We start from the raw sequence: 22638 nt of genomic DNA on the forward strand, positions 1-22638 counted from the left end.
ACTCTTCTAAGAGTAATACTTGTTTTAGAGCTGCCTGTAAACGGTAGACCACCTGACACCTCAAATGAAAATGATTGGCTTTCCAGTTCGTTTTTTTTTTTTTGTAGTTTTCTTCTTCTCTTGTGTTTAAATGACTGTGGTTACTGTCTTTATAATAGAAGCTTAAGCTAAAAAGCTTACAGCACCTAGTATTCCCAGGCAGTCTCCCATCCAAGTACTAACTAGGCCCAACTCTTCTTCGCTTCCGAGATCAGACGGGATCGGGCTTTCAAGGAGTGGTATGGCCGTAAGCGATCACTGCTGGCTGTAGAAGACTATTTCTATATACTCTTCTAAGAGTAATACTTGTTTTAGAGCTGCCTGTAAACGGTAGACCACCTGACACCTCAAATGAAAATGATTGGCTTTCCAGTTCGTTTTTTTTTTTTTTTGTAGTTTTCTTCTTCTCTTGTGTTTAAATGACTGTGGTTACTGTCTTTATAATAGAAGCTTAAGCTAAAAAGCTTACAGCACCTAGTATTCCCAGGCAGTCTCCCATCCAAGTACTAACTAGGCCCAACTCTTCTTCGCTTCCGAGATCAGACGGGATCGGGCTTTCAAGGAGTGGTATGGCCGTAAGCGATCACTGCTGGCTGTAGAAGACTATTTCTATATACTCTTCTAAGAGTAATACTTGTTTTAGAGCTGCCTGTAAACGGTAGACCACCTGACACCTCAAATGAAAATGATTGGCTTTCCAGTTCGTTTTTTTTTTTTGTAGTTTTCTTCTTCTCTTGTGTTTAAATGACTGTGGTTACTGTCTTTATAATAGAAGCTTAAGCTAAAAAGCTTACAGCACCTAGTATTCCCAGGCAGTCTCCCATCCAAGTACTAACTAGGCCCAACTCTTCTTCGCTTCCGAGATCAGACGGGATCGGGCTTTCAAGGAGTGGTATGGCCGTAAGCGATCACTGCTGGCTGTAGAAGACTATTTCTATATACTCTTCTAAGAGTAATACTTGTTTTAGAGCTGCCTGTAAACGGTAGACCACCTGACACCTCAAATGAAAATGATTGGCTTTCCAGTTCGTTTTTTTTTTTTTGTAGTTTTCTTCTTCTCTTGTGTTTAAATGACTGTGGTTACTGTCTTTATAATAGAAGCTTAAGCTAAAAAGCTTACAGCACCTAGTATTCCCAGGCAGTCTCCCATCCAAGTACTAACTAGGCCCAACTCTTCTTCGCTTCCGAGATCAGACGGGATCGGGCTTTCAAGGAGTGGTATGGCCGTAAGCGATCACTGCTGGCTGTAGAAGACTATTTCTATATACTCTTCTAAGAGTAATACTTGTTTTAGAGCTGCCTGTAAACGGTAGACCACCTGACACCTCAAATGAAAATGATTGGCTTTCCAGTTCGTTTTTTTTTTTTTTGTAGTTTTCTTCTTCTCTTGTGTTTAAATGACTGTGGTTACTGTCTTTATAATAGAAGCTTAAGCTAAAAAGCTTACAGCACCTAGTATTCCCAGGCAGTCTCCCATCCAAGTACTAACTAGGCCCAACTCTTCTTCGCTTCCGAGATCAGACGGGATCGGGCTTTCAAGGAGTGGTATGGCCGTAAGCGATCACTGCTGGCTGTAGAAGACTATTTCTATATACTCTTCTAAGAGTAATACTTGTTTTAGAGCTGCCTGTAAACGGTAGACCACCTGACACCTCAAATGAAAATGATTGGCTTTCCAGTTCGTTTTTTTTTTTTTGTTGTTTTTTTTTTTTTAGTTTTCTTCTTCTCTTGTGTTTAAATGACTGTGGTTACTGTCTTTATAATAGAAACTTAAGCTAAAAAGCTTACAGCACCTAGTATTCCCAGGCAGTCTCCCATCCAAGTACTAACTAGGCCCAACTCTTCTTCGCTTCCGAGATCAGACGAGATCGGGCTTTCAAGGAGTGGTATGGCCGTAAGCGATCACTGCTGGCTGTAGAAGACTATTTCTATATACTCTTCTAAGAGTAATACTTGTTTTAGAGCTGCCTGTAAACGGTAGACCACCTGACACCTCAAATGAAAATGATTGGCTTTCCAGTTCGTTTTTTTTTTTTTTGTAGTTTTCTTCTTCTCTTGTGTTTAAATGACTGTGGTTACTGTCTTTATAATAGAAGCTTAAGCTAAAAAGCTTACAGCACCTAGTATTCCCAGGCAGTCTCCCATCCAAGTACTAACTAGGCCCAACTCTTCTTCGCTTCCGAGATCAGACGGGATCGGGCTTTCAAGGAGTGGTATGGCCGTAAGCGATCACTGCTGGCTGTAGAAGACTATTTCTATATACTCTTCTAAGAGTAATACTTGTTTTAGAGCTGCCTGTAAACGGTAGACCACCTGACACCTCAAATGAAAATGATTGGCTTTCCAGTTCGTTTTTTTTTTTTTTGTAGTTTTCTTCTTCTCTTGTGTTTAAATGACTGTGGTTACTGTCTTTATAATAGAAGCTTAAGCTAAAAAGCTTACAGCATCTAGTATTCCCAGGCAGTCTGCCATCCAAGTACTAACTAGGCCCAACTCTTCTTCGCTTCCGAGATCAGACGGGATCGGGCTTTCAAGGAGTGGTATGGCCGTAAGCGATCACTGCTGGCTGTAGAAGACTATTTCTATATACTCTTCTAAGAGTAATACTTGTTTTAGAGCTGCCTGTAAACGGTAGACCACCTGACACCTCAAATGAAAATGATTGGCTTTCCAGTTCGTTTTTTTTTTTTTGTAGTTTTCTTCTTCTCTTGTGTTTAAATGACTGTGGTTACTGTCTTTATAATAGAAGCTTAAGCTAAAAAGCTTACAGCACCTAGTATTCCCAGGCAGTCTCCCATCCAAGTACTAACTAGGCCCAACTCTTCTTCGCTTCCGAGATCAGACGGGATCGGGCTTTCAAGGAGTGGTATGGCCGTAAGCGATCACTGCTGGCTGTAGAAGACTATTTCTATATACTCTTCTAAGAGTAATACTTGTTTTAGAGCTGCCTGTAAACGGTAGACCACCTGACACCTCAAATGAAAATGATTGGCTTTCCAGTTCGTTTTTTTTTTTTTTGTAGTTTTCTTCTTCTCTTGTGTTTAAATGACTGTGGTTACTGTCTTTATAATAGAAGCTTAAGCTAAAAAGCTTACAGCATCTAGTATTCCCAGGCAGTCTGCCATCCAAGTACTAACTAGGCCCAACTCTTCTTCGCTTCCGAGATCAGACGGGATCGGGCTTTCAAGGAGTGGTATGGCCGTAAGCGATCACTGCTGGCTGTAGAAGACTATTTCTATATACTCTTCTAAGAGTAATACTTGTTTTAGAGCTGCCTGTAAACGGTAGACCACCTGACACCTCAAATGAAAATGATTGGCTTTCCAGTTCGTTTTTTTTTTTTTGTAGTTTTCTTCTTCTCTTGTGTTTAAATGACTGTGGTTACTGTCTTTATAATAGAAGCTTAAGCTAAAAAGCTTACAGCACCTAGTATTCCCAGGCAGTCTCCCATCCAAGTACTAACTAGGCCCAACTCTTCTTCGCTTCCGAGATCAGACGGGATCGGGCTTTCAAGGAGTGGTATGGCCGTAAGCGATCACTGCTGGCTGTAGAAGACTATTTCTATATACTCTTCTAAGAGTAATACTTGTTTTAGAGCTGCCTGTAAACGGTAGACCACCTGACACCTCAAATGAAAATGATTGGCTTTCCAGTTCGTTTTTTTTTTTTTGTAGTTTTCTTCTTCTCTTGTGTTTAAATGACTGTGGTTACTGTCTTTATAATAGAAGCTTAAGCTAAAAAGCTTACAGCACCTAGTATTCCCAGGCAGTCTCCCATCCAAGTACTAACTAGGCCCAACTCTTCTTCGCTTCCGAGATCAGACGGGATCGGGCTTTCAAGGAGTGGTATGGCCGTAAGCGATCACTGCTGGCTGTAGAAGACTATTTCTATATACTCTTCTAAGAGTAATACTTGTTTTAGAGCTGCCTGTAAACGGTAGACCACCTGACACCTCAAATGAAAATGATTGGCTTTCCAGTTCGTTTTTTTTTTTTGTAGTTTTCTTCTTCTCTTGTGTTTAAATGACTGTGGTTACTGTCTTTATAATAGAAGCTTAAGCTAAAAAGCTTACAGCACCTAGTATTCCCAGGCAGTCTGCCATCCAAGTACTAACTAGGCCCAACTCTTCTTCGCTTCCGAGATCAGACGGGATCGGGCTTTCAAGGAGTGGTATGGCCGTAAGCGATCACTGCTGGCTGTAGAAGACTATTTCTATATACTCTTCTAAGAGTAATACTTGTTTTAGAGCTGCCTGTAAACGGTAGACCACCTGACACCTCAAATGAAAATGATTGGCTTTCCAGTTCGTTTTTTTTTTTTTTGTAGTTTTCTTCTTCTCTTGTGTTTAAATGACTGTGGTTACTGTCTTTATAATAGAAGCTTAAGCTAAAAAGCTTACAGCACCTAGTATTCCCAGGCAGTCTCCCATCCAAGTACTAACTAGGCCCAACTCTTCTTCGCTTCCGAAATCAGACGGGATCGGGCTTTCAAGGAGTGGTATGGCCGTAAGCGATCACTGCTGGCTGTAGAAGACTATTTCTATATACTCTTCTAAGAGTAATACTTGTTTTAGAGCTGCCTGTAAACGGTAGACCACCTGACACCTCAAATGAAAATGATTGGCTTTCCAGTTCGTTTTTTTTTTTTTGTAGTTTTCTTCTTCTCTTGTGTTTAAATGACTGTGGTTACTGTCTTTATAATAGAAGCTTAAGCTAAAAAGCTTACAGCACCTAGTATTCCCAGGCAGTCTGCCATCCAAGTACTAACTAGGCCCAACTCTTCTTCGCTTCCGAGATCAGACGGGATCGGGCTTTCAAGGAGTGGTATGGCCGTAAGCGATTACTGCTGGCTGTAGAAGACTATTTCTATATACTCTTCTAAGAGTAATACTTGTTTTAGAGCTGCCTGTAAACGGTAGACCACCTGACACCTCAAATGAAAATGATTGGCTTTCCAGTTCGTTTTTTTTTTTTTGTAGTTTTCTTCTTCTCTTGTGTTTAAATGACTGTGGTTACTGTCTTTATAATAGAAGCTTAAGCTAAAAAGCTTACAGCACCTAGTATTCCCAGGCAGTCTCCCATCCAAGTACTAACTAGGCCCAACTCTTCTTCGCTTCCGAGATCAGACGGGATCGGGCTTTCAAGGAGTGGTATGGCCGTAAGCGATCACTGCTGGCTGTAGAAGACTATTTCTATATACTCTTCTAAGAGTAATACTTGTTTTAGAGCTGCCTGTAAACGGTAGACCACCTGACACCTCAAATGAAAATGATTGGCTTTCCAGTTCGTTTTTTTTTTTTTGTAGTTTTCTTCTTCTCTTGTGTTTAAATGACTGTGGTTACTGTCTTTATAATAGAAGCTTAAGCTAAAAAGCTTACAGCACCTAGTATTCCCAGGCAGTCTCCCATCCAAGTACTAACTAGGCCCAACTCTTCTTCGCTTCCGAGATCAGACGGGATCGGGCTTTCAAGGAGTGGTATGGCCGTAAGCGATCACTGCTGGCTGTAGAAGACTATTTCTATATACTCTTCTAAGAGTAATACTTGTTTTAGAGCTGCCTGTAAACGGTAGACCACCTGACACCTCAAATGAAAATGATTGGCTTTCCAGTTCGTTTTTTTTTTTTTGTAGTTTTCTTCTTCTCTTGTGTTTAAATGACTGTGGTTACTGTCTTTATAATAGAAGCTTAAGCTAAAAAGCTTACAGCACCTAGTATTCCCAGGCAGTCTCCCATCCAAGTACTAACTAGGCCCAACTCTTCTTCGCTTCCGAGATCAGACGGGATCGGGCTTTCAAGGAGTGGTATGGCCGTAAGCGATCACTGCTGGCTGTAGAAGACTATTTCTATATACTCTTCTAAGAGTAATACTTGTTTTAGAGCTGCCTGTAAACGGTAGACCACCTGACACCTCAAATGAAAATGATTGGCTTTCCAGTTCGTTTTTTTTTTTTTGTAGTTTTCTTCTTCTCTTGTGTTTAAATGACTGTGGTTACTGTCTTTATAATAGAAGCTTAAGCTAAAAAGCTTACAGCACCTAGTATTCCCAGGCAGTCTCCCATCCAAGTACTAACTAGGCCCAACTCTTCTTCGCTTCCGAGATCAGACGGGATCGGGCTTTCAAGGAGTGGTATGGCCGTAAGCGATCACTGCTGGCTGTAGAAGACTATTTCTATATACTCTTCTAAGAGTAATACTTGTTTTAGAGCTGCCTGTAAACGGTAGACCACCTGACACCTCAAATGAAAATGATTGGCTTTCCAGTTCGTTTTTTTTTTTTTGTAGTTTTCTTCTTCTCTTGTGTTTAAATGACTGTGGTTACTGTCTTTATAATAGAAGCTTAAGCTAAAAAGCTTACAGCACCTAGTATTCCCAGGCAGTCTCCCATCCAAGTACTAACTAGGCCCAACTCTTCTTCGCTTCCGAGATCAGACGGGATCGGGCTTTCAAGGAGTGGTATGGCCGTAAGCGATCACTGCTGGCTGTAGAAGACTATTTCTATATACTCTTCTAAGAGTAATACTTGTTTTAGAGCTGCCTGTAAACGGTAGACCACCTGACACCTCAAATGAAAATGATTGGCTTTCCAGTTCGTTTTTTTTTTTTTTGTAGTTTTCTTCTTCTCTTGTGTTTAAATGACTGTGGTTACTGTCTTTATAATAGAAGCTTAAGCTAAAAAGCTTACAGCACCTAGTATTCCCAGGCAGTCTGCCATCCAAGTACTAACTAGGCCCAACTCTTCTTCGCTTCCGAGATCAGACGGGATCGGGCTTTCAAGGAGTGGTATGGCCGTAAGCGATCACTGCTGGCTGTAGAAGACTATTTCTATATACTCTTCTAAGAGTAATACTTGTTTTAGAGCTGCCTGTAAACGGTAGACCACCTGACACCTCAAATGAAAATGATTGGCTTTCCAGTTCGTTTTTTTTTTTTTGTAGTTTTCTTCTTCTCTTGTGTTTAAATGACTGTGGTTACTGTCTTTATAATAGAAGCTTAAGCTAAAAAGCTTACAGCACCTAGTATTCCCAGGCAGTCTCCCATCCAAGTACTAACTAGGCCCAACTCTTCTTCGCTTCCGAGATCAGACGGGATCGGGCTTTCAAGGAGTGGTATGGCCGTAAGCGATCACTGCTGGCTGTAGAAGACTATTTCTATATACTCTTCTAAGAGTAATACTTGTTTTAGAGCTGCCTGTAAACGGTAGACCACCTGACACCTCAAATGAAAATGATTGGCTTTCCAGTTCGTTTTTTTTTTTTTTGTAGTTTTCTTCTTCTCTTGTGTTTAAATGACTGTGGTTACTGTCTTTATAATAGAAGCTTAAGCTAAAAAGCTTACAGCACCTAGTATTCCCAGGCAGTCTCCCATCCAAGTACTAACTAGGCCCAACTCTTCTTCGCTTCCGAGATCAGACGGGATCGGGCTTTCAAGGAGTGGTATGGCCGTAAGCGATCACTGCTGGCTGTAGAAGACTATTTCTATATACTCTTCTAAGAGTAATACTTGTTTTAGAGCTGCCTGTAAACGGTAGACCACCTGACACCTCAAATGAAAATGATTGGCTTTCCAGTTCGTTTTTTTTTTTTGTAGTTTTCTTCTTCTCTTGTGTTTAAATGACTGTGGTTACTGTCTTTATAATAGAAGCTTAAGCTAAAAAGCTTACAGCACCTAGTATTCCCAGGCAGTCTCCCATCCAAGTACTAACTAGGCCCAACTCTTCTTCGCTTCCGAGATCAGACGGGATCGGGCTTTCAAGGAGTGGTATGGCCGTAAGCGATCACTGCTGGCTGTAGAAGACTATTTCTATATACTCTTCTAAGAGTAATACTTGTTTTAGAGCTGCCTGTAAACGGTAGACCACCTGACACCTCAAATGAAAATGATTGGCTTTCCAGTTCGTTTTTTTTTTTTTGTAGTTTTCTTCTTCTCTTGTGTTTAAATGACTGTGGTTACTGTCTTTATAATAGAAGCTTAAGCTAAAAAGCTTACAGCACCTAGTATTCCCAGGCAGTCTCCCATCCAAGTACTAACTAGGCCCAACTCTTCTTCGCTTCCGAGATCAGACGGGATCGGGCTTTCAAGGAGTGGTATGGCCGTAAGCGATCACTGCTGGCTGTAGAAGACTATTTCTATATACTCTTCTAAGAGTAATACTTGTTTTAGAGCTGCCTGTAAACGGTAGACCACCTGACACCTCAAATGAAAATGATTGGCTTTCCAGTTCGTTTTTTTTTTTTGTAGTTTTCTTCTTCTCTTGTGTTTAAATGACTGTGGTTACTGTCTTTATAATAGAAGCTTAAGCTAAAAAGCTTACAGCACCTAGTATTCCCAGGCAGTCTCCCATCCAAGTACTAACTAGGCCCAACTCTTCTTCGCTTCCGAGATCAGACAGGATCGGGCTTTCAAGGAGTGGTATGGCCGTAAGCGATCACTGCTGGCTGTAGAAGACTATTTCTATATACTCTTCTAAGAGTAATACTTGTTTTAGAGCTGCCTGTAAACGGTAGACCACCTGACACCTCAAATGAAAATGATTGGCTTTCCAGTTCGTTTTTTTTTTTTTGTAGTTTTCTTCTTCTCTTGTGTTTAAATGACTGTGGTTACTGTCTTTATAATAGAAGCTTAAGCTAAAAAGCTTACAGCACCTAGTATTCCCAGGCAGTCTCCCATCCAAGTACTAACTAGGCCCAACTCTTCTTCGCTTCCGAGATCAGACGGGATCGGGCTTTCAAGGAGTGGTATGGCCGTAAGCGATCACTGCTGGCTGTAGAAGACTATTTCTATATACTCTTCTAAGAGTAATACTTGTTTTAGAGCTGCCTGTAAACGGTAGACCACCTGACACCTCAAATGAAAATGATTGGCTTTCCAGTTCGTTTTTTTTTTTTTAGTTTTCTTCTTCTCTTGTGTTTAAATGACTGTGGTTACTGTCTTTATAATAGAAACTTAAGCTAAAAAGCTTACAGCACCTAGTATTCCCAGGCAGTCTCCCATCCAAGTACTAACTAGGCCCAACTCTTCTTCGCTTCCGAGATCAGACGAGATCGGGCTTTCAAGGAGTGGTATGGCCGTAAGCGATCACTGCTGGCTGTAGAAGACTATTTCTATATACTCTTCTAAGAGTAATACTTGTTTTAGAGCTGCCTGTAAACGGTAGACCACCTGACACCTCAAATGAAAATGATTGGCTTTCCAGTTCGTTTTTTTTTTTTTTGTAGTTTTCTTCTTCTCTTGTGTTTAAATGACTGTGGTTACTGTCTTTATAATAGAAGCTTAAGCTAAAAAGCTTACAGCACCTAGTATTCCCAGGCAGTCTCCCATCCAAGTACTAACTAGGCCCAACTCTTCTTCGCTTCCGAGATCAGACGGGATCGGGCTTTCAAGGAGTGGTATGGCCGTAAGCGATCACTGCTGGCTGTAGAAGACTATTTCTATATACTCTTCTAAGAGTAATACTTGTTTTAGAGCTGCCTGTAAACGGTAGACCACCTGACACCTCAAATGAAAATGATTGGCTTTCCAGTTCGTTTTTTTTTTTTTGTAGTTTTCTTCTTCTCTTGTGTTTAAATGACTGTGGTTACTGTCTTTATAATAGAAGCTTAAGCTAAAAAGCTTACAGCACCTAGTATTCCCAGGCAGTCTGCCATCCAAGTACTAACTAGGCCCAACTCTTCTTCGCTTCCGAGATCAGACGGGATCGGGCTTTCAAGGAGTGGTATGGCCGTAAGCGATCACTGCTGGCTGTAGAAGACTATTTCTATATACTCTTCTAAGAGTAATACTTGTTTTAGAGCTGCCTGTAAACGGTAGACCACCTGACACCTCAAATGAAAATGATTGGCTTTCCAGTTCGTTTTTTTTTTTTTTTTGTAGTTTTCTTCTTCTCTTGTGTTTAAATGACTGTGGTTACTGTCTTTATAATAGAAGCTTAAGCTAAAAAGCTTACAGCACCTAGTATTCCCAGGCAGTCTCCCATCCAAGTACTAACTAGGCCCAACTCTTCTTCGCTTCCGAGATCAGACGGGATCGGGCTTTCAAGGAGTGGTATGGCCGTAAGCGATCACTGCTGGCTGTAGAAGACTATTTCTATATACTCTTCTAAGAGTAATACTTGTTTTAGAGCTGCCTGTAAACGGTAGACCACCTGACACCTCAAATGAAAATGATTGGCTTTCCAGTTCGTTTTTTTTTTTTTGTAGTTTTCTTCTTCTCTTGTGTTTAAATGACTGTGGTTACTGTCTTTATAATAGAAGCTTAAGCTAAAAAGCTTACAGCACCTAGTATTCCCAGGCAGTCTGCCATCCAAGTACTAACTAGGCCCAACTCTTCTTCGCTTCCAAGATCAGACGGGATGGGGCTTTCAAGGAGTGGTATGGCCGTAAGCGATCACTGCTGGCTGTAGAAGACTATTTCTATATACTCTTCTAAGAGTAATACTTGTTTTAGAGCTGCCTGTAAACGGTAGACCACCTGACACCTCAAATGAAAATGATTGGCTTTCCAGTTCGTTTTTTTTTTTTTGTAGTTTTCTTCTTCTCTTGTGTTTAAATGACTGTGGTTACTGTCTTTATAATAGAAGCTTAAGCTAAAAAGCTTACAGCACCTAGTATTCCCAGGCAGTCTGCCATCCAAGTACTAACTAGGCCCAACTCTTCTTCGCTTCCGAGATCAGACGGGATCGGGCTTTCAAGGAGTGGTATGGCCGTAAGCGATCACTGCTGGCTGTAGAAGACTATTTCTATATACTCTTCTAAGAGTAATACTTGTTTTAGAGCTGCCTGTAAACGGTAGACCACCTGACACCTCAAATGAAAATGATTGGCTTTCCAGTTCGTTTTTTTTTTTTTTTTTGTAGTTTTCTTCTTCTCTTGTGTTTAAATGACTGTGGTTACTGTCTTTATAATAGAAGCTTAAGCTAAAAAGCTTACAGCACCTAGTATTCCCAGGCAGTCTCCCATCCAAGTACTAACTAGGCCCAACTCTTCTTCGCTTCCGAGATCAGACGGGATCGGGCTTTCAAGGAGTGGTATGGCCGTAAGCGATCACTGCTGGCTGTAGAAGACTATTTCTATATACTCTTCTAAGAGTAATACTTGTTTTAGAGCTGCCTGTAAACGGTAGACCACCTGACACCTCAAATGAAAATGATTGGCTTTCCAGTTCGTTTTTTTTTTTTTGTAGTTTTCTTCTTCTCTTGTGTTTAAATGACTGTGGTTACTGTCTTTATAATAGAAGCTTAAGCTAAAAAGCTTACAGCACCTAGTATTCCCAGGCAGTCTCCCATCCAAGTACTAACTAGGCCCAACTCTTCTTCGCTTCCAAGATCAGACGGGATGGGGCTTTCAAGGAGTGGTATGGCCGTAAGCGATCACTGCTGGCTGTAGAAGACTATTTCTATATACTCTTCTAAGAGTAATACTTGTTTTAGAGCTGCCTGTAAACGGTAGACCACCTGACACCTCAAATGAAAATGATTGGCTTTCCAGTTCGTTTTTTTTTTTTTGTTGTTTTTTTTTTTTAGTTTTCTTCTTCTCTTGTGTTTAAATGACTGTGGTTACTGTCTTTATAATAGAAACTTAAGCTAAAAAGCTTACAGCACCTAGTATTCCCAGGCAGTCTGCCATCCAAGTACTAACTAGGCCCAACTCTTCTTCGCTTCCGAGATCAGACGGGATCGGGCTTTCAAGGAGTGGTATGGCCGTAAGCGATCACTGCTGGCTGTAGAAGACTATTTCTATATACTCTTCTAAGAGTAATACTTGTTTTAGAGCTGCCTGTAAACGGTAGACCACCTGACACCTCAAATGAAAATGATTGGCTTTCCAGTTCGTTTTTTTTTTTTTTGTAGTTTTCTTCTTCTCTTGTGTTTAAATGACTGTGGTTACTGTCTTTATAATAGAAGCTTAAGCTAAAAAGCTTACAGCACCTAGTATTCCCAGGCAGTCTCCCATCCAAGTACTAACTAGGCCCAACTCTTCTTCGCTTCCGAGATCAGACGGGATCGGGCTTTCAAGGAGTGGTATGGCCGTAAGCGATCACTGCTGGCTGTAGAAGACTATTTCTATATACTCTTCTAAGAGTAATACTTGTTTTAGAGCTGCCTGTAAACGGTAGACCACCTGACACCTCAAATGAAAATGATTGGCTTTCCAGTTCGTTTTTTTTTTTTTTGTAGTTTTCTTCTTCTCTTGTGTTTAAATGACTGTGGTTACTGTCTTTATAATAGAAGCTTAAGCTAAAAAGCTTACAGCACCTAGTATTCCCAGGCAGTCTCCCATCCAAGTACTAACTAGGCCCAACTCTTCTTCGCTTCCGAGATCAGACGGGATCGGGCTTTCAAGGAGTGGTATGGCCGTAAGCGATCACTGCTGGCTGTAGAAGACTATTTCTATATACTCTTCTAAGAGTAATACTTGTTTTAGAGCTGCCTGTAAACGGTAGACCACCTGACACCTCAAATGAAAATGATTGGCTTTCCAGTTCGTTTTTTTTTCTTAAGTTTTCTTCTTCTCTTGTGTTTAAATGACTGTGGTTACTGTCTTTATAATAGAAACTTAAGCTAAAAAGCTTACAGCACCTAGTATTCCCAGGCAGTCTGCCATCCAAGTACTAACTAGGCCCAACTCTTCTTCGCTTCCGAGATCAGACGGGATCGGGCTTTCAAGGAGTGGTATGGCCGTAAGCGATCACTGCTGGCTGTAGAAGACTATTTCTATATACTCTTCTAAGAGTAATACTTGTTTTAGAGCTGCCTGTAAACGGTAGACCACCTGACACCTCAAATGAAAATGATTGGCTTTCCAGTTCGTTTTTTTTTTTTTGTTGTTTTTTTTTTTTAGTTTTCTTCTTCTCTTGTGTTTAAATGACTGTGGTTACTGTCTTTATAATAGAAACTTAAGCTAAAAAGCTTACAGCACCTAGTATTCCCAGGCAGTCTGCCATCCAAGTACTAACTAGGCCCAACTCTTCTTCGCTTCCGAGATCAGACGGGATCGGGCTTTCAAGGAGTGGTATGGCCGTAAGCGATCACTGCTGGCTGTAGAAGACTATTTCTATATACTCTTCTAAGAGTAATACTTGTTTTAGAGCTGCCTGTAAACGGTAGACCACCTGACACCTCAAATGAAAATGATTGGCTTTCCAGTTCGTTTTTTTTTTTTTTGTAGTTTTCTTCTTCTCTTGTGTTTAAATGACTGTGGTTACTGTCTTTATAATAGAAGCTTAAGCTAAAAAGCTTACAGCACCTAGTATTCCCAGGCAGTCTCCCATCCAAGTACTAACTAGGCCCAACTCTTCTTCGCTTCCGAGATCAGACGGGATCGGGCTTTCAAGGAGTGGTATGGCCGTAAGCGATCACTGCTGGCTGTAGAAGACTATTTCTATATACTCTTCTAAGAGTAATACTTGTTTTAGAGCTGCCTGTAAACGGTAGACCACCTGACACCTCAAATGAAAATGATTGGCTTTCCAGTTCGTTTCTTTTTCTTAAGTTTTCTTCTTCTCTTGTGTTTAAATGACTGTGGTTACTGTCTTTATAATAGAAGCTTAAGCTAAATAGCTTACAGCACCTAGTATTCCCAGGCAGTCTCCCATCCAAGTACTAACTAGGCCCAACTCTTCTTCGCTTCCGAGATCAGACGGGATCGGGCTTTCAAGGAGTGGTATGGCCGTAAGCGATCACTGCTGGCTGTAGAAGACTATTTCTATATACTCTTCTAAGAGTAATACTTGTTTTAGAGCTGCCTGTAAACGGTAGACCACCTGACACCTCAAATGAAAATGATTGGCTTTCCAGTTCGTTTTTTTTTCTTAAGTTTTCTTCTTCTCTTGTGTTTAAATGACTGTGGTTACTGTCTTTATAATAGAAACTTAAGCTAAAAAGCTTACAGCACCTAGTATTCCCAGGCAGTCTCCCATCCAAGTACTAACTAGGCCCAACTCCTCTTCGCTTCCGAGATCAGACGAGATCGGGCTTTCAAGGAGTGGTATGGCCGTAAGCGATCACTGCTGGCTGTAGAAGACTATTTCTATATACTCTTCTAAGAGTAATACTTGTTTTAGAGCTGCCTGTAAACGGTAGACCACCTGACACCTCAAATGAAAATGATTGGCTTTCCAGTTCGTTTTTTTTTTTTTGTTGTTTTTTTTTTTTAGTTTTCTTCTTCTCTTGTGTTTAAATGACTGTGGTTACTGTCTTTATAATAGAAACTTAAGCTAAAAAGCTTACAGCACCTAGTATTCCCAGGCAGTCTGCCATCCAAGTACTAACTAGGCCCAACTCTTCTTCGCTTCCGAGATCAGACGGGATCGGGCTTTCAAGGAGTGGTATGGCCGTAAGCGATCACTGCTGGCTGTAGAAGACTATTTCTATATACTCTTCTAAGAGTAATACTTGTTTTAGAGCTGCCTGTAAACGGTAGACCACCTGACACCTCAAATGAAAATGATTGGCTTTCCAGTTCGTTTTTTTTTTTTTTGTAGTTTTCTTCTTCTCTTGTGTTTAAATGACTGTGGTTACTGTCTTTATAATAGAAGCTTAAGCTAAAAAGCTTACAGCACCTAGTATTCCCAGGCAGTCTCCCATCCAAGTACTAACTAGGCCCAACTCTTCTTCGCTTCCGAGATCAGACGGGATCGGGCTTTCAAGGAGTGGTATGGCCGTAAGCGATCACTGCTGGCTGTAGAAGACTATTTCTATATACTCTTCTAAGAGTAATACTTGTTTTAGAGCTGCCTGTAAACGGTAGACCACCTGACACCTCAAATGAAAATGATTGGCTTTCCAGTTCGTTTTTTTTTCTTAAGTTTTCTTCTTCTCTTGTGTTTAAATGACTGTGGTTACTGTCTTTATAATAGAAGCTTAAGCTAAATAGCTTACAGCACCTAGTATTCCCAGGCAGTCTCCCATCCAAGTACTAACTAGGCCCAACTCTTCTTCGCTTCCGAGATCAGACGGGATCGGGCTTTCAAGGAGTGGTATGGCCGTAAGCGATCACTGCTGGCTGTAGAAGACTATTTCTATATACTCTTCTAAGAGTAATACTTGTTTTAGAGCTGCCTGTAAACGGTAGACCACCTGACACCTCAAATGAAAATGATTGGCTTTCCAGTTCGTTTTTTTTTCTTAAGTTTTCTTCTTCTCTTGTGTTTAAATGACTGTGGTTACTGTCTTTATAATAGAAACTTAAGCTAAAAAGCTTACAGCACCTAGTATTCCCAGGCAGTCTGCCATCCAAGTACTAACTAGGCCCAACTCTTCTTCGCTTTCGAGATCAGACGGGATCGGGCTTTCAAGGAGTGGTATGGCCGTAAGCGATCACTGCTGGCTGTAGAAGACTATATACTCTTCTAAGAGTAATACTTGTTTTAGAGCTGCCTGTAAACGGTAGACCACCTGACACCTCAAATGAAAATGATTGGCTTTCCAGTTCGTTTTTTTTTTTTTTGTAGTTTTCTTCTTCTCTTGTGTTTAAATGACTGTGGTTACTGTCTTTATAATAGAAGCTTAAGCTAAAAAGCTTACAGCACCTAGTATTCCCAGGCAGTCTCCCATCCAAGTACTAACTAGGCCCAACTCTTCTTCGCTTCCGAGATCAGACGGGATCGGGCTTTCAAGGAGTGGTATGGCCGTAAGCGATCACTGCTGGCTGTAGAAGACTATTTCTATATACTCTTCTAAGAGTAATACTTGTTTTAGAGCTGCCTGTAAACGGTAGACCACCTGACACCTCAAATGAAAATGATTGGCTTTCCAGTTCGTTTTTTTTTTTTTGTTGTTTTTTTTTTTTAGTTTTCTTCTTCTCTTGTGTTTAAATGACTGTGGTTACTGTCTTTATAATAGAAACTTAAGCTAAAAAGCTTACAGCACCTAGTATTCCCAGGCAGTCTGCCATCCAAGTACTAACTAGGCCCAACTCTTCTTCGCTTCCGAGATCAGACGGGATCGGGCTTTCAAGGAGTGGTATGGCCGTAAGCGATCACTGCTGGCTGTAGAAGACTATTTCTATATACTCTTCTAAGAGTAATACTTGTTTTAGAGCTGCCTGTAAACGGTAGACCACCTGACACCTCAAATGAAAATGATTGGCTTTCCAGTTCGTTTTTTTTTTTTTTGTAGTTTTCTTCTTCTCTTGTGTTTAAATGACTGTGGTTACTGTCTTTATAATAGAAGCTTAAGCTAAAAAGCTTACAGCACCTAGTATTCCCAGGCAGTCTCCCATCCAAGTACTAACTAGGCCCAACTCTTCTTCGCTTCCGAGATCAGACGGGATCGGGCTTTCAAGGAGTGGTATGGCCGTAAGCGATCACTGCTGGCTGTAGAAGACTATTTCTATATACTCTTCTAAGAGTAATACTTGTTTTAGAGCTGCCTGTAAACGGTAGACCACCTGACACCTCAAATGAAAATGATTGGCTTTCCAGTTCGTTTTTTTTTTTTTTGTAGTTTTCTTCTTCTCTTGTGTTTAAATGACTGTGGTTACTGTCTTTATAATAGAAGCTTAAGCTAAAAAGCTTACAGCACCTAGTATTCCCAGGCAGTCTCCCATCCAAGTACTAACTAGGCCCAACTCTTCTTCGCTTCCGAGATCAGACGGGATCGGGCTTTCAAGGAGTGGTATGGCCGTAAGCGATCACTGCTGGCTGTAGAAGACTATTTCTATATACTCTTCTAAGAGTAATACTTGTTTTAGAGCTGCCTGTAAACGGTAGACCACCTGACACCTCAAATGAAAATGATTGGCTTTCCAGTTCGTTTTTTTTTTTTTTGTAGTTTTCTTCTTCTCTTGTGTTTAAATGACTGTGGTTACTGTCTTTATAATAGAAGCTTAAGCTAAAAAGCTTACAGCACCTAGTATTCCCAGGCAGTCTCCCATCCAAGTACTAACTAGGCCCAACTCTTCTTCGCTTCCGAGATCAGACGGGATCGGGCTTTCAAGGAGTGGTATGGCCGTAAGCGATCACTGCTGGCTGTAGAAGACTATTTCTATATACTCTTCTAAGAGTAATACTTGTTTTAGAGCTGCCTGTAAACGGTAGACCACCTGACACCTCAAATGAAAATGATTGGCTTTCCAGTTCGTTTTTTTTTTTTTGTTGTTTTTTTTTTTTAGTTTTCTTCTTCTCTTGTGTTTAAATGACTGTGGTTACTGTCTTTATAATAGAAACTTAAGCTAAAAAGCTTACAGCACCTAGTATTCCCAGGCAGTCTGCCATCCAAGTACTAACTAGGCCCAACTCTTCTTCGCTTCCGAGATCAGACGGGATCGGGCTTTCAAGGAGTGGTATGGCCGTAAGCGATCACTGCTGGCTGTAGAAGACTATTTCTATATACTCTTCTAAGAGTAATACTTGTTTTAGAGCTGCCTGTAAACGGTAGACCACCTGACACCTCAAATGAAAATGATTGGCTTTCCAGTTCGTTTTTTTTTTTTTTGTAGTTTTCTTCTTCTCTTGTGTTTAAATGACTGTGGTTACTGTCTTTATAATAGAAGCTTAAGCTAAAAAGCTTACAGCACCTAGTATTCCCAGGCAGTCTCCCATCCAAGTACTAACTAGGCCCAACTCTTCTTCGCTTCCGAGATCAGACGGGATCGGGCTTTCAAGGAGTGGTATGGCCGTAAGCGATCACTGCTGGCTGTAGAAGACTATTTCTATATACTCTTCTAAGAGTAATACTTGTTTTAGAGCTGCCTGTAAACGGTAGACCACCTGACACCTCAAATGAAAATGATTGGCTTTCCAGTTCGTTTTTTTTTTTTTTGTAGTTTTCTTCTTCTCTTGTGTTTAAATGACTGTGGTTACTGTCTTTATAATAGAAGCTTAAGCTAAAAAGCTTACAGCACCTAGTATTCCCAGGCAGTCTCCCATCCAAGTACTAACTAGGCCCAACTCTTCTTCGCTTCCGAGATCAGACGGGATCGGGCTTTCAAGGAGTGGTATGGCCGTAAGCGATCACTGCTGGCTGTAGAAGACTATTTCTATATACTCTTCTAAGAGTAATACTTGTTTTAGAGCTGCCTGTAAACGGTAGACCACCTGACACCTCAAATGAAAATGATTGGCTTTCCAGTTCGTTTTTTTTTTTTTTGTAGTTTTCTTCTTCTCTTGTGTTTAAATGACTGTGGTTACTGTCTTTATAATAGAAGCTTAAGCTAAAAAGCTTACAGCACCTAGTATTCCCAGGCAGTCTCCCATCCAAGTACTAACTAGGCCCAACTCTTCTTCGCTTCCGAGATCAGACGGGATCGGGCTTTCAAGGAGTGGTATGGCCGTAAGCGATCACTGCTGGCTGTAGAAGACTATTTCTATATACTCTTCTAAGAGTAATACTTGTTTTAGAGCTGCCTGTAAACGGTAGACCACCTGACACCTCAAATGAAAATGATTGGCTTTCCAGTTCGTTTTTTTTCTTTTTTTGTTGTTTTTTTTAAGTTTTCTTCTTCTCTTGTGTTTAAATGACTGTGGTTACTGTCTTTATAATAGAAGCTTAAGCTAAAAAGCTTACAGCACCTAGTATTCCCAGGCAGTCTGCCATCCAAGTACTAACTAGGCCCAACTCTTCTTCGCTTCCGAGATCAGACGGGATCGGGCTTTCAAGGAGTGGTATGGCCGTAAGCGATCACTGCTGGCTGTAGAAGACTATTTCTATATACTCTTCTAAGAGTAATACTTGTTTTAGAGCTGCCTGTAAACGGTAGACCACCTGACACCTCAAATGAAAATGATTGGCTTTCCAGTTCGTTTTTTTTTTTTTTGTAGTTTTCTTCTTCTCTTGTGTTTAAATGACTGTGGTTACTGTCTTTATAATAGAAGCTTAAGCTAAAAAGCTTACAGCACCTAGTATTCCCAGGCAGTCTCCCATCCAAGTACTAACTAGGCCCAACTCTTCTTCGCTTCCGAGATCAGACGGGATCGGGCTTTCAAGGAGTGGTATGGCCGTAAGCGTTCACTGCTGGCTGTAGAAGACTATTTCTATATACTCTTCTAAGAGTAATACTTGTTTTAGAGCTGCCTGTAAACGGTAGACCACCTGACACCTCAAATGAAAATGATTGGCTTTCCAGTTCGTTTTTTTTTTTTTTGTAGTTTTCTTCTTCTCTTGTGTTTAAATGACTGTGGTTACTGTCTTTATAATAGAAGCTTAAGCTAAAAAGCTTACAGCACCTAGTATTCCCAGGCAGTCTCCCATCCAAGTACTAACTAGGCCCAACTCTTCTTCGCTTCCGAGATCAGACGGGATCGGGCTTTCAAGGAGTGGTATGGCCGTAAGCGATCACTGCTGGCTGTAGAAGACTATTTCTATATACTCTTCTAAGAGTAATACTTGTTTTAGAGCTGCCTGTAAACGGTAGACCACCTGACACCTCAAATGAAAATGATTGGCTTTCCAGTTCGTTTTTTTTTTTTTTGTAGTTTTCTTCTTCTCTTGTGTTTAAATGACTGTGGTTACTGTCTTTATAATAGAAGCTTAAGCTAAAAAGCTTACAGCACCTAGTATTCCCAGGCAGTCTCCCATCCAAGTACTAACTAGGCCCAACTCTTCTTCGCTTCCGAGATCAGACGGGATCGGGCTTTCAAGGAGTGGTATGGCCGTAAGCGATCACTGCTGGCTGTAGAAGACTATTTCTATATACTCTTCTAAGAGTAATACTTGTTTTAGAGCTGCCTGTAAACGGTAGACCACCTGACACCTCAAATGAAAATGATTGGCTTTCCAGTTCGTTTTTTTTTTTTTTGTAGTTTTCTTCTTCTCTTGTGTTTAAATGACTGTGGTTACTGTCTTTATAATAGAAGCTTAAGCTAAAAAGCTTACAGCACCTAGTATTCCCAGGCAGTCTCCCATCCAAGTACTAACTAGGCCCAACTCTTCTTCGCTTCCGAGATCAGACGGGATCGGGCTTTCAAGGAGTGGTATGGCCGTAAGCGATCACTGCTGGCTGTAGAAGACTATTTCTATATACTCTTCTAAGAGTAATACTTGTTTTAGAGCTGCCTGTAAACGGTAGACCACCTGACACCTCAAATGAAAATGATTGGCTTTCCAGTTCGTTTTTTTTTTTTTTGTAGTTTTCTTCTTCTCTTGTGTTTAAATGACTGTGGTTACTGTCTTTATAATAGAAGCTTAAGCTAAAAAGCTTACAGCACCTAGTATTCCCAGGCAGTCTCCCATCCAAGTACTAACTAGGCCCAACTCTTCTTCGCTTCCGAGATCAGACGGGATCGGGCTTTCAAGGAGTGGTATGGCCGTAAGCGATCACTGCTGGCTGTAGAAGACTATTTCTATATACTCTTCTAAGAGTAATACTTGTTTTAGAGCTGCCTGTAAACGGTAGACCACCTGACACCTCAAATGAAAATGATTGGCTTTCCAGTTCGTTTTTTTTTTTTTTGTAGTTTTCTTCTTCTCTTGTGTTTAAATGACTGTGGTTACTGTCTTTATAATAGAAGCTTAAGCTAAAAAGCTTACAGCACCTAGTATTCCCAGGCAGTCTCCCATCCAAGTACTAACTAGGCCCAACTCTTCTTCGCTTCCGAGATCAGACGGGATCGGGCTTTCAAGGAGTGGTATGGCCGTAAGCGATCACTGCTGGCTGTAGAAGACTATTTCTATATACTCTTCTAAGAGTAATACTTGTTTTAGAGCTGCCTGTAAACGGTAGACCACCTGACACCTCAAATGAAAATGATTGGCTTTCCAGTTCGTTTTTTTTTTTTTTGTAGTTTTCTTCTTCTCTTGTGTTTAAATGACTGTGGTTACTGTCTTTATAATAGAAGCTTAAGCTAAAAAGCTTACAGCACCTAGTATTCCCAGGCAGTCTCCCATCCAAGTACTAACTAGGCCCAACTCTTCTTCGCTTCCGAGATCAGACGGGATCGGGCTTTCAAGGAGTGGTATGGCCGTAAGCGATCACTGCTGGCTGTAGAAGACTATTTCTATATACTCTTCTAAGAGTAATACTTGTTTTAGAGCTGCCTGTAAACGGTAGACCACCTGACACCTCAAATGAAAATGATTGGCTTTCCAGTTCGTTTTTTTTTTTTTTGTAGTTTTCTTCTTCTCTTGTGTTTAAATGACTGTGGTTACTGTCTTTATAATAGAAGCTTAAGCTAAAAAGCTTACAGCACCTAGTATTCCCAGGCAGTCTCCCATCCAAGTACTAACTAGGCCCAACTCTTCTTCGCTTCCGAGATCAGACGGGATCGGGCTTTCAAGGAGTGGTATGGCCGTAAGCGATCACTGCTGGCTGTAGAAGACTATTTCTATATACTCTTCTAAGAGTAATACTTGTTTTAGAGCTGCCTGTAAACGGTAGACCACCTGACACCTCAAATGAAAATGATTGGCTTTCCAGTTCGTTTTTTTTTTTTTTGTTAGTTTTCTTCTTCTCTTGTGTTTAAATGACTGTGGTTACTGTCTTTATAATAGAAGCTTAAGCTAAAAAGCTTACAGCACCTAGTATTCCCAGGCAGTCTCCCATCCAAGTACTAACTAGGCCCAACTCTTCTTCGCTTCCGAGATCAGACGGGATCGGGCTTTCAAGGAGTGGTATGGCCGTAAGCGATCACTGCTGGCTGTAGAAGACTATTTCTATATACTCTTCTAAGAGTAATACTTGTTTTAGAGCTGCCTGTAAACGGTAGACCACCTGACACCTCAAATGAAAATGATTGGCTTTCCAGTTCGTTTTTTTTTTTTTTGTAGTTTTCTTCTTCTCTTGTGTTTAAATGACTGTGGTTACTGTCTTTATAATAGAAGCTTAAGCTAAAAAGCTTACAGCACCTAGTATTCCCAGGCAGTCTCCCATCCAAGTACTAACTAGGCCCAACTCTTCTTCGCTTCCGAGATCAGACGGGATCGGGCTTTCAAGGAGTGGTATGGCCGTAAGCGATCACTGCTGGCTGTAGAAGACTATTTCTATATACTCTTCTAAGAGTAATACTTGTTTTAGAGCTGCCTGTAAACGGTAGACCACCTGACACCTCAAATGAAAATGATTGGCTTTCCAGTTCGTTTTTTTTTTTTTTGTAGTTTTCTTCTTCTCTTGTGTTTAAATGACTGTGGTTACTGTCTTTATAATAGAAGCTTAAGCTAAAAAGCTTACAGCACCTAGTATTCCCAGGCAGTCTCCCATCCAAGTACTAACTAGGCCCAACTCTTCTTCGCTTCCGAGATCAGACGGGATCGGGCTTTCAAGGAGTGGTATGGCCGTAAGCGATCACTGCTGGCTGTAGAAGACTATTTCTATATACTCTTCTAAGAGTAATACTTGTTTTAGAGCTGCCTGTAAACGGTAGACCACCTGACACCTCAAATGAAAATGATTGGCTTTCCAGTTCGTTTTTTTTTTTTTTGTAGTTTTCTTCTTCTCTTGTGTTTAAATGACTGTGGTTACTGTCTTTATAATAGAAGCTTAAGCTAAAAAGCTTACAGCACCTAGTATTCCCAGGCAGTCTCCCATCCAAGTACTAACTAGGCCCAACTCTTCTTCGCTTCCGAGATCAGACGGGATCGGGCTTTCAAGGAGTGGTATGGCCGTAAGCGATCACTGCTGGCTGTAGAAGACTATTTCTATATACTCTTCTAAGAGTAATACTTGTTTT

The 22638-nt window shown here is 40.8% G+C and overlaps 64 non-coding genes and 5 pseudogenes across 64 annotated transcripts; all 69 read right to left on the reverse strand.

Moving 5' to 3' along the window:
• Positions 1–173: 173 nt before the first annotated feature.
• On the reverse strand, positions 174–292 carry LOC136684295 (5S ribosomal RNA). The gene has a single exon (XR_010799638.1). It is a non-coding gene; the product is annotated as a 5S ribosomal RNA (ribosomal RNA).
• A 209-nt stretch (positions 293–501) lies between these two features.
• On the reverse strand, positions 502–620 carry LOC136683974 (5S ribosomal RNA). Its single transcript, XR_010799397.1, has one exon. It is a non-coding gene; the product is annotated as a 5S ribosomal RNA (ribosomal RNA).
• A 206-nt stretch (positions 621–826) lies between these two features.
• LOC136683986 (5S ribosomal RNA) lies at positions 827–945 on the reverse strand. Its single transcript, XR_010799408.1, has one exon. It is a non-coding gene; the product is annotated as a 5S ribosomal RNA (ribosomal RNA).
• Positions 946–1152: 207 nt separating this feature from the next.
• LOC136683997 (5S ribosomal RNA) lies at positions 1153–1271 on the reverse strand. The gene has a single exon (XR_010799419.1). It is a non-coding gene; the product is annotated as a 5S ribosomal RNA (ribosomal RNA).
• A 208-nt stretch (positions 1272–1479) lies between these two features.
• On the reverse strand, positions 1480–1598 carry LOC136684008 (5S ribosomal RNA). Its single transcript, XR_010799430.1, has one exon. It is a non-coding gene; the product is annotated as a 5S ribosomal RNA (ribosomal RNA).
• Positions 1599–1820: 222 nt separating this feature from the next.
• On the reverse strand, positions 1821–1939 carry LOC136684154 (5S ribosomal RNA). The gene has a single exon (XR_010799573.1). It is a non-coding gene; the product is annotated as a 5S ribosomal RNA (ribosomal RNA).
• Positions 1940–2147: 208 nt separating this feature from the next.
• LOC136684019 (5S ribosomal RNA) lies at positions 2148–2266 on the reverse strand. Its single transcript, XR_010799441.1, has one exon. It is a non-coding gene; the product is annotated as a 5S ribosomal RNA (ribosomal RNA).
• Positions 2267–2474: 208 nt separating this feature from the next.
• Positions 2475–2593, reverse strand: LOC136684264 (5S ribosomal RNA; annotated as a pseudogene).
• A 207-nt stretch (positions 2594–2800) lies between these two features.
• Positions 2801–2919, reverse strand: LOC136684030 (5S ribosomal RNA). The gene has a single exon (XR_010799454.1). It is a non-coding gene; the product is annotated as a 5S ribosomal RNA (ribosomal RNA).
• A 208-nt stretch (positions 2920–3127) lies between these two features.
• On the reverse strand, positions 3128–3246 carry LOC136684265 (5S ribosomal RNA; annotated as a pseudogene).
• Positions 3247–3453: 207 nt separating this feature from the next.
• LOC136684042 (5S ribosomal RNA) lies at positions 3454–3572 on the reverse strand. The gene has a single exon (XR_010799465.1). It is a non-coding gene; the product is annotated as a 5S ribosomal RNA (ribosomal RNA).
• A 207-nt stretch (positions 3573–3779) lies between these two features.
• On the reverse strand, positions 3780–3898 carry LOC136684054 (5S ribosomal RNA). The gene has a single exon (XR_010799476.1). It is a non-coding gene; the product is annotated as a 5S ribosomal RNA (ribosomal RNA).
• A 206-nt stretch (positions 3899–4104) lies between these two features.
• On the reverse strand, positions 4105–4223 carry LOC136684180 (5S ribosomal RNA). Its single transcript, XR_010799599.1, has one exon. It is a non-coding gene; the product is annotated as a 5S ribosomal RNA (ribosomal RNA).
• A 208-nt stretch (positions 4224–4431) lies between these two features.
• On the reverse strand, positions 4432–4550 carry LOC136684174 (5S ribosomal RNA). Its single transcript, XR_010799593.1, has one exon. It is a non-coding gene; the product is annotated as a 5S ribosomal RNA (ribosomal RNA).
• Positions 4551–4757: 207 nt separating this feature from the next.
• LOC136684181 (5S ribosomal RNA) lies at positions 4758–4876 on the reverse strand. Its single transcript, XR_010799600.1, has one exon. It is a non-coding gene; the product is annotated as a 5S ribosomal RNA (ribosomal RNA).
• Positions 4877–5083: 207 nt separating this feature from the next.
• Positions 5084–5202, reverse strand: LOC136684065 (5S ribosomal RNA). Its single transcript, XR_010799487.1, has one exon. It is a non-coding gene; the product is annotated as a 5S ribosomal RNA (ribosomal RNA).
• Positions 5203–5409: 207 nt separating this feature from the next.
• Positions 5410–5528, reverse strand: LOC136684077 (5S ribosomal RNA). Its single transcript, XR_010799498.1, has one exon. It is a non-coding gene; the product is annotated as a 5S ribosomal RNA (ribosomal RNA).
• A 207-nt stretch (positions 5529–5735) lies between these two features.
• LOC136684089 (5S ribosomal RNA) lies at positions 5736–5854 on the reverse strand. Its single transcript, XR_010799510.1, has one exon. It is a non-coding gene; the product is annotated as a 5S ribosomal RNA (ribosomal RNA).
• A 207-nt stretch (positions 5855–6061) lies between these two features.
• LOC136684100 (5S ribosomal RNA) lies at positions 6062–6180 on the reverse strand. The gene has a single exon (XR_010799521.1). It is a non-coding gene; the product is annotated as a 5S ribosomal RNA (ribosomal RNA).
• A 207-nt stretch (positions 6181–6387) lies between these two features.
• LOC136684112 (5S ribosomal RNA) lies at positions 6388–6506 on the reverse strand. The gene has a single exon (XR_010799532.1). It is a non-coding gene; the product is annotated as a 5S ribosomal RNA (ribosomal RNA).
• Positions 6507–6714: 208 nt separating this feature from the next.
• Positions 6715–6833, reverse strand: LOC136684182 (5S ribosomal RNA). Its single transcript, XR_010799601.1, has one exon. It is a non-coding gene; the product is annotated as a 5S ribosomal RNA (ribosomal RNA).
• A 207-nt stretch (positions 6834–7040) lies between these two features.
• On the reverse strand, positions 7041–7159 carry LOC136684123 (5S ribosomal RNA). The gene has a single exon (XR_010799543.1). It is a non-coding gene; the product is annotated as a 5S ribosomal RNA (ribosomal RNA).
• Positions 7160–7367: 208 nt separating this feature from the next.
• Positions 7368–7486, reverse strand: LOC136684134 (5S ribosomal RNA). The gene has a single exon (XR_010799554.1). It is a non-coding gene; the product is annotated as a 5S ribosomal RNA (ribosomal RNA).
• Positions 7487–7692: 206 nt separating this feature from the next.
• Positions 7693–7811, reverse strand: LOC136684146 (5S ribosomal RNA). The gene has a single exon (XR_010799565.1). It is a non-coding gene; the product is annotated as a 5S ribosomal RNA (ribosomal RNA).
• Positions 7812–8018: 207 nt separating this feature from the next.
• On the reverse strand, positions 8019–8137 carry LOC136684157 (5S ribosomal RNA). The gene has a single exon (XR_010799576.1). It is a non-coding gene; the product is annotated as a 5S ribosomal RNA (ribosomal RNA).
• Positions 8138–8343: 206 nt separating this feature from the next.
• LOC136684195 (5S ribosomal RNA) lies at positions 8344–8462 on the reverse strand. Its single transcript, XR_010799613.1, has one exon. It is a non-coding gene; the product is annotated as a 5S ribosomal RNA (ribosomal RNA).
• Positions 8463–8669: 207 nt separating this feature from the next.
• On the reverse strand, positions 8670–8788 carry LOC136684168 (5S ribosomal RNA). Its single transcript, XR_010799587.1, has one exon. It is a non-coding gene; the product is annotated as a 5S ribosomal RNA (ribosomal RNA).
• A 205-nt stretch (positions 8789–8993) lies between these two features.
• Positions 8994–9112, reverse strand: LOC136684155 (5S ribosomal RNA). The gene has a single exon (XR_010799574.1). It is a non-coding gene; the product is annotated as a 5S ribosomal RNA (ribosomal RNA).
• Positions 9113–9320: 208 nt separating this feature from the next.
• On the reverse strand, positions 9321–9439 carry LOC136684179 (5S ribosomal RNA). Its single transcript, XR_010799598.1, has one exon. It is a non-coding gene; the product is annotated as a 5S ribosomal RNA (ribosomal RNA).
• A 207-nt stretch (positions 9440–9646) lies between these two features.
• LOC136684184 (5S ribosomal RNA) lies at positions 9647–9765 on the reverse strand. Its single transcript, XR_010799602.1, has one exon. It is a non-coding gene; the product is annotated as a 5S ribosomal RNA (ribosomal RNA).
• A 210-nt stretch (positions 9766–9975) lies between these two features.
• Positions 9976–10094, reverse strand: LOC136684191 (5S ribosomal RNA). The gene has a single exon (XR_010799609.1). It is a non-coding gene; the product is annotated as a 5S ribosomal RNA (ribosomal RNA).
• Positions 10095–10301: 207 nt separating this feature from the next.
• On the reverse strand, positions 10302–10420 carry LOC136684275 (5S ribosomal RNA; annotated as a pseudogene).
• A 207-nt stretch (positions 10421–10627) lies between these two features.
• On the reverse strand, positions 10628–10746 carry LOC136684185 (5S ribosomal RNA). Its single transcript, XR_010799603.1, has one exon. It is a non-coding gene; the product is annotated as a 5S ribosomal RNA (ribosomal RNA).
• A 211-nt stretch (positions 10747–10957) lies between these two features.
• On the reverse strand, positions 10958–11076 carry LOC136684204 (5S ribosomal RNA). Its single transcript, XR_010799617.1, has one exon. It is a non-coding gene; the product is annotated as a 5S ribosomal RNA (ribosomal RNA).
• Positions 11077–11283: 207 nt separating this feature from the next.
• Positions 11284–11402, reverse strand: LOC136684212 (5S ribosomal RNA; annotated as a pseudogene).
• Positions 11403–11623: 221 nt separating this feature from the next.
• Positions 11624–11742, reverse strand: LOC136684186 (5S ribosomal RNA). Its single transcript, XR_010799604.1, has one exon. It is a non-coding gene; the product is annotated as a 5S ribosomal RNA (ribosomal RNA).
• Positions 11743–11950: 208 nt separating this feature from the next.
• LOC136684216 (5S ribosomal RNA) lies at positions 11951–12069 on the reverse strand. The gene has a single exon (XR_010799618.1). It is a non-coding gene; the product is annotated as a 5S ribosomal RNA (ribosomal RNA).
• Positions 12070–12277: 208 nt separating this feature from the next.
• On the reverse strand, positions 12278–12396 carry LOC136684227 (5S ribosomal RNA). Its single transcript, XR_010799619.1, has one exon. It is a non-coding gene; the product is annotated as a 5S ribosomal RNA (ribosomal RNA).
• Positions 12397–12601: 205 nt separating this feature from the next.
• On the reverse strand, positions 12602–12720 carry LOC136684187 (5S ribosomal RNA). The gene has a single exon (XR_010799605.1). It is a non-coding gene; the product is annotated as a 5S ribosomal RNA (ribosomal RNA).
• A 221-nt stretch (positions 12721–12941) lies between these two features.
• Positions 12942–13060, reverse strand: LOC136684188 (5S ribosomal RNA). Its single transcript, XR_010799606.1, has one exon. It is a non-coding gene; the product is annotated as a 5S ribosomal RNA (ribosomal RNA).
• A 208-nt stretch (positions 13061–13268) lies between these two features.
• LOC136684239 (5S ribosomal RNA) lies at positions 13269–13387 on the reverse strand. Its single transcript, XR_010799620.1, has one exon. It is a non-coding gene; the product is annotated as a 5S ribosomal RNA (ribosomal RNA).
• A 205-nt stretch (positions 13388–13592) lies between these two features.
• LOC136684251 (5S ribosomal RNA) lies at positions 13593–13711 on the reverse strand. The gene has a single exon (XR_010799621.1). It is a non-coding gene; the product is annotated as a 5S ribosomal RNA (ribosomal RNA).
• A 205-nt stretch (positions 13712–13916) lies between these two features.
• LOC136683968 (5S ribosomal RNA) lies at positions 13917–14035 on the reverse strand. The gene has a single exon (XR_010799391.1). It is a non-coding gene; the product is annotated as a 5S ribosomal RNA (ribosomal RNA).
• A 221-nt stretch (positions 14036–14256) lies between these two features.
• Positions 14257–14375, reverse strand: LOC136684189 (5S ribosomal RNA). Its single transcript, XR_010799607.1, has one exon. It is a non-coding gene; the product is annotated as a 5S ribosomal RNA (ribosomal RNA).
• Positions 14376–14583: 208 nt separating this feature from the next.
• On the reverse strand, positions 14584–14702 carry LOC136684262 (5S ribosomal RNA). Its single transcript, XR_010799622.1, has one exon. It is a non-coding gene; the product is annotated as a 5S ribosomal RNA (ribosomal RNA).
• Positions 14703–14907: 205 nt separating this feature from the next.
• On the reverse strand, positions 14908–15026 carry LOC136684274 (5S ribosomal RNA). Its single transcript, XR_010799623.1, has one exon. It is a non-coding gene; the product is annotated as a 5S ribosomal RNA (ribosomal RNA).
• A 205-nt stretch (positions 15027–15231) lies between these two features.
• Positions 15232–15350, reverse strand: LOC136684211 (5S ribosomal RNA; annotated as a pseudogene).
• A 202-nt stretch (positions 15351–15552) lies between these two features.
• LOC136684280 (5S ribosomal RNA) lies at positions 15553–15671 on the reverse strand. The gene has a single exon (XR_010799624.1). It is a non-coding gene; the product is annotated as a 5S ribosomal RNA (ribosomal RNA).
• A 221-nt stretch (positions 15672–15892) lies between these two features.
• LOC136684190 (5S ribosomal RNA) lies at positions 15893–16011 on the reverse strand. Its single transcript, XR_010799608.1, has one exon. It is a non-coding gene; the product is annotated as a 5S ribosomal RNA (ribosomal RNA).
• A 208-nt stretch (positions 16012–16219) lies between these two features.
• Positions 16220–16338, reverse strand: LOC136684281 (5S ribosomal RNA). Its single transcript, XR_010799625.1, has one exon. It is a non-coding gene; the product is annotated as a 5S ribosomal RNA (ribosomal RNA).
• Positions 16339–16546: 208 nt separating this feature from the next.
• LOC136684282 (5S ribosomal RNA) lies at positions 16547–16665 on the reverse strand. Its single transcript, XR_010799626.1, has one exon. It is a non-coding gene; the product is annotated as a 5S ribosomal RNA (ribosomal RNA).
• Positions 16666–16873: 208 nt separating this feature from the next.
• LOC136684284 (5S ribosomal RNA) lies at positions 16874–16992 on the reverse strand. Its single transcript, XR_010799628.1, has one exon. It is a non-coding gene; the product is annotated as a 5S ribosomal RNA (ribosomal RNA).
• A 221-nt stretch (positions 16993–17213) lies between these two features.
• On the reverse strand, positions 17214–17332 carry LOC136684192 (5S ribosomal RNA). Its single transcript, XR_010799610.1, has one exon. It is a non-coding gene; the product is annotated as a 5S ribosomal RNA (ribosomal RNA).
• Positions 17333–17540: 208 nt separating this feature from the next.
• On the reverse strand, positions 17541–17659 carry LOC136684285 (5S ribosomal RNA). The gene has a single exon (XR_010799629.1). It is a non-coding gene; the product is annotated as a 5S ribosomal RNA (ribosomal RNA).
• A 208-nt stretch (positions 17660–17867) lies between these two features.
• Positions 17868–17986, reverse strand: LOC136684286 (5S ribosomal RNA). The gene has a single exon (XR_010799630.1). It is a non-coding gene; the product is annotated as a 5S ribosomal RNA (ribosomal RNA).
• A 208-nt stretch (positions 17987–18194) lies between these two features.
• LOC136684287 (5S ribosomal RNA) lies at positions 18195–18313 on the reverse strand. The gene has a single exon (XR_010799631.1). It is a non-coding gene; the product is annotated as a 5S ribosomal RNA (ribosomal RNA).
• A 221-nt stretch (positions 18314–18534) lies between these two features.
• Positions 18535–18653, reverse strand: LOC136684193 (5S ribosomal RNA). The gene has a single exon (XR_010799611.1). It is a non-coding gene; the product is annotated as a 5S ribosomal RNA (ribosomal RNA).
• Positions 18654–18861: 208 nt separating this feature from the next.
• LOC136684288 (5S ribosomal RNA) lies at positions 18862–18980 on the reverse strand. Its single transcript, XR_010799632.1, has one exon. It is a non-coding gene; the product is annotated as a 5S ribosomal RNA (ribosomal RNA).
• Positions 18981–19188: 208 nt separating this feature from the next.
• Positions 19189–19307, reverse strand: LOC136684290 (5S ribosomal RNA). Its single transcript, XR_010799633.1, has one exon. It is a non-coding gene; the product is annotated as a 5S ribosomal RNA (ribosomal RNA).
• A 208-nt stretch (positions 19308–19515) lies between these two features.
• On the reverse strand, positions 19516–19634 carry LOC136684291 (5S ribosomal RNA). Its single transcript, XR_010799634.1, has one exon. It is a non-coding gene; the product is annotated as a 5S ribosomal RNA (ribosomal RNA).
• A 208-nt stretch (positions 19635–19842) lies between these two features.
• On the reverse strand, positions 19843–19961 carry LOC136684292 (5S ribosomal RNA). The gene has a single exon (XR_010799635.1). It is a non-coding gene; the product is annotated as a 5S ribosomal RNA (ribosomal RNA).
• Positions 19962–20169: 208 nt separating this feature from the next.
• Positions 20170–20288, reverse strand: LOC136684293 (5S ribosomal RNA). Its single transcript, XR_010799636.1, has one exon. It is a non-coding gene; the product is annotated as a 5S ribosomal RNA (ribosomal RNA).
• Positions 20289–20496: 208 nt separating this feature from the next.
• Positions 20497–20615, reverse strand: LOC136684294 (5S ribosomal RNA). The gene has a single exon (XR_010799637.1). It is a non-coding gene; the product is annotated as a 5S ribosomal RNA (ribosomal RNA).
• A 208-nt stretch (positions 20616–20823) lies between these two features.
• LOC136684296 (5S ribosomal RNA) lies at positions 20824–20942 on the reverse strand. Its single transcript, XR_010799639.1, has one exon. It is a non-coding gene; the product is annotated as a 5S ribosomal RNA (ribosomal RNA).
• A 208-nt stretch (positions 20943–21150) lies between these two features.
• Positions 21151–21269, reverse strand: LOC136684297 (5S ribosomal RNA). The gene has a single exon (XR_010799640.1). It is a non-coding gene; the product is annotated as a 5S ribosomal RNA (ribosomal RNA).
• A 209-nt stretch (positions 21270–21478) lies between these two features.
• Positions 21479–21597, reverse strand: LOC136684298 (5S ribosomal RNA). Its single transcript, XR_010799641.1, has one exon. It is a non-coding gene; the product is annotated as a 5S ribosomal RNA (ribosomal RNA).
• A 208-nt stretch (positions 21598–21805) lies between these two features.
• LOC136684299 (5S ribosomal RNA) lies at positions 21806–21924 on the reverse strand. The gene has a single exon (XR_010799642.1). It is a non-coding gene; the product is annotated as a 5S ribosomal RNA (ribosomal RNA).
• A 208-nt stretch (positions 21925–22132) lies between these two features.
• On the reverse strand, positions 22133–22251 carry LOC136684300 (5S ribosomal RNA). The gene has a single exon (XR_010799643.1). It is a non-coding gene; the product is annotated as a 5S ribosomal RNA (ribosomal RNA).
• A 208-nt stretch (positions 22252–22459) lies between these two features.
• Positions 22460–22578, reverse strand: LOC136683969 (5S ribosomal RNA). Its single transcript, XR_010799392.1, has one exon. It is a non-coding gene; the product is annotated as a 5S ribosomal RNA (ribosomal RNA).
• Between the last annotated feature and the right edge of the window lie 60 nt (positions 22579–22638).

This window comes from Hoplias malabaricus, unplaced genomic scaffold (genome assembly GCF_029633855.1).
Source record: "Hoplias malabaricus isolate fHopMal1 unplaced genomic scaffold, fHopMal1.hap1 scaffold_143, whole genome shotgun sequence".
In the NCBI taxonomy this organism is placed as follows: domain Eukaryota; kingdom Metazoa; phylum Chordata; class Actinopteri; order Characiformes; family Erythrinidae; genus Hoplias; species Hoplias malabaricus.